This window comes from Mytilus californianus, unplaced genomic scaffold (assembly GCF_021869535.1).
Source record: "Mytilus californianus isolate M0D057914Y unplaced genomic scaffold, xbMytCali1.0.p SCAF_9, whole genome shotgun sequence".
NCBI classification, from domain to species: Eukaryota; Metazoa; Mollusca; class Bivalvia; order Mytilida; family Mytilidae; genus Mytilus; species Mytilus californianus.
The window spans coordinates 68,864,809-68,875,129 of record NW_026262745.1 but is presented as its reverse complement, the minus strand read 5'-3'; positions in this window follow the sequence as shown (position 1 = coordinate 68,875,129).

Below are 10,321 nucleotides of genomic sequence, written 5' to 3'. Positions count from 1 at the left end.
CAGTAAATACTTGGATTCAAGCTGTCCATAAACAATACGGCAATACTATTAACTATCTATGTTATACACAATGAACCAAAATATATACACTAGCTATTTGCCGATCCAAAGTAACAATGAACAATAAAACAATTATATATACACCAATATAATATTAAACAGCCTGTCCTCCAAGTGGGACTATCTGTCACTATATATATAAGACAGTGCGGGCTGGTACAGTATGTTACTACCAGACAGTCTGGGCTGGTACAGCTTGTCCTCCGAGTGGGACTATCTGTCACTATATATAAGACAGTGCGGGTTATATTATTGCAGTCCGTCCTCCGTATGGGACAGGCTGCTCTGCCAACTTCCTATGTCAGACCAACTTGTACCTAGTACAAGTTGTCCCCAGTACAAGTTGTCCTCGACAATATCACTTACAGCTATGTAACGTGCCTTACTCTTGTACACTGGTCTTCTTAATGAGAATATCGACAGAACCCAAATTGTAATCCTCACCCGCTTATATACCCCAGGGTGAATACAATATTTACTGGATAGGGGTGTTCTCTAAATGTTCCCGATACCGAACACAAGAATCCCTCTCAAACACCCCCATACCCTTGGACCCAACCACTGACTTTCCCGCCAAACGTCTAAATCGACCCAACGCTTCCTTCTGCGTGAAACATGTATTGATACAACAAGGTTCTTCTTGTTTGTAACCATAACGACCAATAAACATTACATAACCCACGCCTCAATCTACATGCGTCCCGCATGATATAAACATTACAATTACAAAACAAAATTACTCCATAAATATATGTACACAATCTTGACTTTATTCAATTTCACAATCAGCCATCCAGGCTGGTCTCTGACTCTTATGACGACTATTTTCGTCCTCTAATCTCATTGAGGCACGATTCTTTTTCATTGGGCGTTTTTTTCCTATTGCACTTAGTGCAACTAGTGACATATGCTCTCACTTCAGATTGCAAACCAGGCCAATAGAAAGACTGGCGTATTTTATCAAGAGTCTTATGCGTACCTAAGTGACCAGCATACTCTGTGTCATGGCAGTATTCTAATACTTGCTTGCGCTCCGACATTGGAATTACCGCTTGTAATTTCACAATGTTCCGTTCCCGGTCGTCGAGGCGTCTAACTACTACATCACCGTGGACCTCTAAACAACCAAACTGACTCCATAATGACCTAAGAAAATATCCCTTACTGGATACCTCATTGTATTGTGGCCTTTGACCCTCTGTCAGCCACCGCTTAACACGTTTAAGGTCCGAGTCATTCGATTGTAACTCATTTAAAGTCAAGTCTTTACCTTTGTCTGGCATCTTACTTGTAACTATATTGACCTGACTTTTTTCTCTCTTAGAACAATCACGGTCCGTTTTTGACTGTCTGTCTGATGTTAACCGACATGGTTTTCTGTGAACATTTCTATTCTGGGTACCTTGAAAAAGTAGAGGGACCTTAAAGTTATCGAAGTGTAATAATTTAGCAGATACGTCAATCAAACATTTATTAGTTTTCATAAAGTCTAAACCTAGAATACCATCGACTTGTAGGTCAGTTACAGCGGCCTCTGAAGTAAACTTCTCTTTACCAAAATCAAGTGTAAAACTACCCTTCCCCTTGAGGCTTAAATAGTTGTCACAGACGGACTTAATCTGTGACTGAGTTTTACACATATGCGGTCTATACAAGTCAGGAATTGAATCATACACTCTTGTAGAAACTATAGTAAGCGGAGCTCCAGTATCAACCACAAACTTGACCGGTACATCTTGAATGCTCAACTCAACAAACATTCCTGCATCTTCTGATGCTGAAACAATAACAGCGCCTTTGTCATTGTTTGAAGATTTAACTTCAGACTTCAGTGTATTAACCGTACCGTCCGTTTTAAAATTGTTCTTATGTGTTCCCTCCGTACTTTGTTTCTGATTATTATGGGGACAATCTCTCGCAAAATGTCCTATTTCTCCACAACTGAAACAAGGACCACGCCTTTTTCCTTTGCTTTGTGTGCTATTTATCTTCCCCTGTGGTTGGAACTTTCTCGTGTACTTTGAATCCCTAAGTTCTTTTGTTAAGGATTGTAAACTATTTTCAATCGTCTGTATCCACGCCGTCATTTGTCCCATAGATACAGCCGTATCAGGACTATTAGGTGCTTCTGTCCGTTCGTCACTCGAAGTCTGTCGTAAGTGACCCATACTTTTCATTGTTCTACTCTCAGCCTTGTTATAAGCTTCAAGCTCAACCGCCAACCGTATAGCTTCGTTAAGACCTTTTGGACGAGACTGTTTAATTCTCAGTCTCATTTCTGAGTCTACTAGCGCATCTATAAATTGTTCTTTGGCAAGCGTGTCCCTTAATTCTAACGGAGCAGTCGGGTAGGCCAGATTAGAAAGTCTTCGAACTGACTGACCTAACCCCGGCAAAGTCTCGCTTGCTTTTAGTCGACATTCCTTGAAATGAACACGATATAGGTCAGTTTGACTAGATGGAGCAAAGCGTTCCTCCAGTGCGTTTACTAGGTCTGAAAATATTTGTCTCTTTTCCTTTGGTAAATCACCAAGAACTGCTTGAGCCTGTCCAATCAGTGACACGGCCAAGTACAAACCTTTTTGATGTTCAGACCACATATTGACTAGGGCACACATCTCAAAGTGTGATAAGTAATCCATCCAAGGAGTATTGCCATCATATTTTGAAGGTTTGATTTTAACATCATTTGAACCATAGCTAACAGTATGAGCATTACTTTGATTTATTGTTAATTCCTGCTTAGGATTAATATATTGAGTTTTGTCTTGCCCTATGGATTTTCTATTATTTACGTGAGGATTTGATATGATATCCCTATCTGGCAAAGGCAGTGTATCACCCACGGCCAATCCTACAGATGTTGATAGAGACGGCCCTGTCGTCACTACGCCTGAATCATGTTCTTTGTTTTCAACAACCTTTGGACGTACACCCTGATCTCGAGGTGTGGAATATATAAAACTTTGTCCATGTTGTATTGTGCTTTCACTAAGAGACTGTATTTGTCTACTTATTTCAGCAATCTGATCGTCAATATTTAACATTTCCATTGCAGTATAGTGCAATTCAAATAAAACAATTATAGTGTTATAATCTTTTATTAAATAATACACTCGTGTTACAACTCAGCCGTGAACTACAACTATGCCTCACGGTTGATCTGCTTTAATCTTTTAAATAAACACTGATGTCAACTGACAATAAATTTAATGACGATCAATCAATCAATCAAATAGTATTTGATAGACAACTTGAATCCCAACCGCTAGCCACCAAATATGTAACGTGTAACCAGGCGTTTATATCCCAAACGTCCGTTCCAGGAATTTCTTGGATCCAAGTTGTCCACAAACAATACGGCAATACTATTAACTATCTATGTTATACACAATGAACCAAAATATATACACTAGCTATTTGCCGATCCAAAGTAACAATGAACAATAAAACAATTATATATACACCAATATAATATTAAACAGCCTGTCCTCCAAGTGGGACTATCTGTCACTATATATAAGACAGTGCGGGCTGGTACAGTATGTTACTACCAGACAGTCTGGGCTGGTACAGCTTGTCCTCCGAGTGGGACTATCTGTCACTATATATAAGACAGTGCGGGTTATATTATTGCAGTCCGTCCTCCGTATGGGACAGGCTGCTCTGCCAACTTCCTATGTCAGACCAACTTGTACCTAGTACAAGTTGTCCCCAGTACAAGTTGTCCTCGACAATATCACTTACAGCTATGTAACGTGCCTTACTCTTGTACACTGGTCTTCTTAATGAGAATATCGACAGAACCCAAATTGTAATCCTCACCCGCTTATATACCCCAGGGTGAATACAATATTTACTGGATAGGGGTGTTCTCTAAATGTTCCCGATACCGAACACAAGAATCCCTCTCAAACACCCCCATACCCTTGGACCCAACCACTGACTTTCCCGCCAAACGTCTAAATCGACCCAACGCTTCCTTCTGCGTGAAACATGTATTGATACAACAAGGTTCTTCTTGTTTGTAACCATAACGACCAATAAACATTACAGTAATATTTAAGTACGTTTCGGCAATGAAGTTTATCGACAGGTTGTAGGTACTCCTATGGGACCCTTTTATAGCAGGTTTGCTCATGTACTGTTATGAATCACAGTATATGACCAAACTCAGTAAAGACCCGTCTAAATTGCATTTAATGGATAAATTCAACAAAACTTACAGTTATCTTGATTGTGTTTTTTCGGACGGTGGTGTATAAATTTTATATACGTATGGACATTCATGGCTCCACAATCTGTCGATACCTGTATTTTGTCATTGTTTTTCTCTGGCTGTTTATGACGTTATTACACTAAATCCATTGGATGTTAGATGTGTACTGATTAATATTTTAGTCTTAAATGCATGATTTGTTTTTTTAGTTGTTATTGGCTTTGAACAAGCTTTCAGTAACTGTGAGTACTCTCATATCTGTACTTAGTGTCTTTTTATGTGGGGATGTATAAGTACCCGTCCATATCCACTCTGTGCTTTTGGTAGATCTATTTCTATTTGTATCCATCTGATGAGTTAAGCTTTTTTCAACTGATTTTGAAAGTTTGTTCTTTTGTTGTTCTGTTACACTACTGTCCCATGATAAGTGGAGGGTTTGTGCCTTCAAACATGTTTAAGCCGCCACATTCTGTATGTGCCTGTCCCAAGTCAGGAGCCGATAATTCAGTGGTTGTCGTTTGTTGCTGTGTTACATATTTCTTTTTCGTTCATTATTTTGTACATAAATTAGACCGTTAGTTTTCTCATTTGAATTAGTTTACATTTGTCATTTCGGGGGCTTTTATAACTGACTTTTGTTCATTGTTGAAGGCCGTATGGTAACCTATAGTTGTTAATTTCTGTGTCATTTGGTCTCTTGTAGAGAGTTACCTCATTGGCAATCATACCAAATCTTCTTTGTTATAAAAGTCAGATTACTTTGGAAACTTTTCAAACACGTTCCAGGAATTCATATATGTGTTACTAAACAAAAACCAAATTACTTTGGAAATACAACTTATTCTTTCTAATTATTAGGTCAAAACCGAAAGAAAATGAACCCTTCCTTAATAACTTTGAAAAAAAACTGAAAATAAATGGGAAATTTAAAAAAAAAATTTAATTTTCATAAACAACTTTAAACTTTTCAATGGAGGAGGCTGCATATATTAAAATTTGTCCCTCTTTGTACTCATTGCAAAGTAAAATGTTTGAATATTTAGAACATATCATTGACTAATAATGAGTAGGATAATAGATATAAGAAGATGTGGCATAAAGGTCAATGAGAAAACTCTCCATCCAAGTAACAATTTCTAAAAGTAAACCAGTATAGGTCAAAGTACGGTCTTCAACACGGAGCCTTGGTCCATACCTAACAGCAAGCTATAAAGGGTTCCAAAAATTATATACATTATAATACATGTATATATATTTTACAAAGACTGGGGCGTAGCTGGGTCCATTTGAAGAGCACGCCAGTAAGGGGGGTTTGGGAGGGCTTGTCCCCCCCCCCAAGATTATTTTTTACTTTACGCAAAATGGTTCGTTCTGAGGGCCTAAAATTGGTTTGAAAAGCAAATAAGTAAGACTGTATTTGCTCATTTTTTATTGAGAAACATCAGCAATTTTCAAAAATCTGCTCTCCGTTTTTTTAGCTGCAACAAAAACGTCCATGGCCTTGTCTAAGTTGATCTCAAAATCGATATCAAGCGTTTGACACCGTGTTGTCGGCACTTTATCACTAAGCTCCGACGTGCAGATATTGAATATATTTTCTATACTTTGACTTACTTGAAGATCTTATTTTACTGTTTTTCTTTGTAAAATGTGAGTTTGATTTTCTGGATTTTATAAACCTAATTGGATACACCTTCGATTAAAAGTAATTCCAATCCTATATAATCCAATCAGAAGCCGTACAAGATTCTATTCTGAGTACCATCTTCTTGTCGGTAAAACGTAAACATATAATTGCGCACCAGTAACCCAAATATTTGTTTCTAAAATTAAGCACACGGGCCATATGCAGCGTCTATCTAGCTCATATCACAACTTCAAAACATTATCTCATCACACTCTGAATTTTGAAAATTATTCATTGTCGATCCGGCCTAAAATTTTAACTGAATTTTTTTAGCAAATACGGTACTGTTCAAAAGGACAGGAAGATAATGTATATTTACTGCCTAATTTTTTAAAGGTCATCCAGCACTCATTGTATTGCCGACAAGACCGTTCTGATATGGAAAAGCTACATAGAATTTTGAAGAATGGTTTAAAATGAAATCATTTCCGGTGTCAATTTTTTATAAACTCCGCGTTGTGCACGCCATGGCGTGACAGCGTATATGGAGCTACGCCACAGAAAGAAAATTGAGTAAATTGAAGTTATATCGAAGAATATTTAAAAAATCAACTCTGCTAATACAGCTATAGCCAAATATAAATATACTTCCAAAGTAAGTTCTCGTTTGAGGATTGTGTAAGGTTGGTTAGATCCAAACAAGCTACCTTTTTGCAATAAAATGAAGATGTTTTATTATTAAAAGTATGTTCTCTCCATTCAAATTTCTACCCAAGCATCTTAAAAGTTACTTCACTAGATCGAAATGAAAATTCTATGACTTTCTATCAAAGAATCTTTATCATATTCTGATATTTAAAAAAACGATTTCTTGCATCAAAATTTAAAAACAAAATGTTTCTTTATTAATAATTGATTTTATAGCAGAAAGATTGTTTTGTCTATTTGACTCGCAAGTTTCACAATTGTATAACATTATTTTTGCTCTTTCAATTAAAATATGCCTATACCATATCTATTTTCTTGTTAAATTATATACTTTTCTGATGCACAAATCATTCTTAATTTATGTATAATGGCACTTCAAGTATTCCCTTATTCCTGTGCATATTTATTATAATGATTTGGCCTTGTATTTATGGTTCTTTTCTTATTTAAAATCACAACCGAAATTAATGACAGACGGACATATATAAAAAACTTAATGGATAATTGAAATCAAGATGTTTGAGTTATAACGCAAATTTTTGCGTTATTTTGCAAAGGTTTGCATTATAACGCAAAGGTTTGCGTTATAACGCAAAGGTTTAGGTTATTTCGCAAAGGTTTGCTTTATAACAAAAAGGTGTGCGTTATTTCGCAAATGTTTGCGTTATAAAGCAAAGGTTTTGCGTTATTTTGCAAAGGTTTTCGTTATAACGTAGGAAGAAAAATAAAAAAAAAGTCTTGTGGCGCTAATACGCTTCCGTAGTAATGTAGGTGTTTTCATGTTTATTTGAAATTTAATTGTGTGGTGGACCTTTTGTTCGCCCCTTAGGTGTTTGTGGATGGGAGTGTCCAGAAGAGAGAAATACAAACTTTATTACAATATATTATCATATTGCTGCTTATGTGCATTTTTTCTTATATATCATATATTTAGGATCACAATTCTAGTATATCATATCGATGCACCTCACTTGCCATCTTATTGGCGACTAATTATTTATGAGCTACTGATCTGCATTCTCAAATAAATTTAGGTCAATAACCGAGTGTCTTGGCTTGTCGAGTTCAACTGTAGAATGTGTTTATTTACAGTTTATTGTTGGCATCTATGTTTAGAAAAGTTTATACTTCTGACAGTTTGTTATAAATGAATTTTGTGCTTTGTTTCGACTTTTATATAATATTCATCGATTCTGGACGATCCCAAGACTTCATTCGATTTTATTTAATTATATATTTATATTCAATTTCAAATATTTTATTCGATAAAGCAGAGACATATATACGGAAGCGATTAAGCGCCACACAACTTTATTTTTTAATATTTCTTCCTATGTTTGCGTTTCAACGCAAACCTTTGCGAAATAACGCAAACCTTTGCGATATAACGTAAACATTTGCAAAATAACGCAAACATTTTGCGTTATAACGCAAACATTTTGCGTTATAACGCAAACATTTGCGATATAACGCAAACCTTTGCGAAATAACGCAAACCTTTGCGTTATAACGCAAACTTTTGCGAGATAACACAAACATTTGTTTTATCTTATTTCTTATTTAAGATTCAAAGGAAGCAGCAGTTATAAAAGGAGGAGGCTACATATATTAAAATGTATCCCCCTTTGTACCCATTGCAAAGTGAAATGCTTCAATATTTAGAACATATCTTTGACTTATAACAGCAAGCTATAACGGGTCCCAAAAATTATATACATTATATTATAATATATGTATATATATTTTACAAAGAAAATTGAGTAAATTGAAGTAACTGTTATATCAAAGAATATAAAAATCAACTCTGCTAATACAGCTATAGCCAAATATAAATATACTTCCAAAGTAAGCTCTCGTTTGAGGATTGTGTAAGGTTGGTTAGATCCAAACAAGCTACCTTTTTGCAATAAAATGAAGATGTTTTATTATTAAAATTATGTTCTCTCCATTCAAATTTCTACCCAAGCATCTTAAAAGTTACTTCACTAGATTTAAATGAAAATTCTATGACTTTCTAGCAAAGAATCTTTATCATATTCTGATATTTTAAAAAAAAAACGATTTCTTGCATCAAAATTTAAAAAAAAAAGTTTCTTTATTTATAATTCATTTTAAATTGGGCTGGCGTTACTTTCACTGTTTTCGAGCTATGCCCCTTTATAAATGGAAAAATTGCTAAATTTGCCGTTTCCACACTCTCACTTTATTTGCCTCAACCAATGTGATGAAACTTACATACAATGCTTATTACCACTTCAACAATGAGCAAACCCCTTACTTCATAGCAAGACATAAAAAGCCCCGATATCAATATATGAAAAGGAGGGCTGCTTCAAATGCCATCAGTACCACTGAGCCAAAATGTACATACATTGTATGATACATATGCGAATAATTGGCATGTTCCAGAGAGGTATACAGCCAGTAGAAACATAAATTGAAGCTGGTACTCCCGGAATTTATTCGCATAGGAGTATTTTAACCTAATTTTTCACAAAGCTTCTTTTTTTTATCTTTATTATACACAAAACTTCTATAGCCTTTTGTACTCGTCGCTTGCTATTTTAGGAGGGAAATGACAACTTTATTTGGAATTATTGTTTTTTTATTTCAAATCTATTTTTATTTTTACTACCAGAACGTTTTCTTGTGAATTTATAACTAATAGTGTCCTTGCTAAAACAGAACCAACATTGAAAGATAAAGTTTTCAGTGTTTACAGGGGAGGCATTATTATGACACTAGATTTCCTACTGACAGTGTTAAGATGCAAAGAAAAAATCCGGAAGCCCTGGGTGAAATTGATATCCAGAAACATTACAAAACATTTTCGCCCTTTACAAAGGCGTTTTCGGGTTAAATATATAACAGAAATAAATTAATAAATAATCATTAAAAAAATGATTATAGTTGAAATTTTATAACACAATCAAAGTATATCAAAATTATGTAAGCATCCTCTACAATGTAAACTTATCGATCCTTTAAATAAACTTATTCTAAAAGGTTACTAATTCAACACTCTTTGAATATTGTTTTTATTTGTATTAATATTGATTTTGTTATCAGTAAATAAGAATCAAATTAAATATTTTTTTTCTGTTGTGTATCGATCTGATGAGTTAAGATATTTTCAACTGATTTTTATAGTTTGTTCTTATGTTGTACTGTTACACCACTCTCCCAGGTAAGGGGAGGGTTGGTGCACCGTCAAACTAGTTTAACCCCGCCTCATTCTGTATCTGCCTGTTCCAAGTCAGGATGTAATTAAGTGGTTGTCGTTTGTTGCTGTATATCATATTTGTTTTTCGTTCATTTTATTTTGTACATAAATCGTTTGAATTGTTTTACATTTTTCACCTAGTCTCTTGTGAAGAGTTGTCTAATTGGTAATCATACCACATCTTCTTATTTTTATATTATGAATCATTCTCAAGTTATGAACTGAAGAAAAACATAAAACATTCGAATACGGATTGAAGTGACACTCGATATCCCCCTCTCCCTGAGTATTAGTGATAACAAGAAATGTTTCACTTGTTTGACATAAATATGCCGGCACATATCCTTTCAAAAGTTTGATTGTTTGATTGATTCTCTGTGTACAATTATATTATTAATCTACGGTATATCTAAGATCAAGTGATAAGATTGTGATAATATTTGTTGTGTTTGGATATCAACTGCAATAAAAAAGGATTATCTTT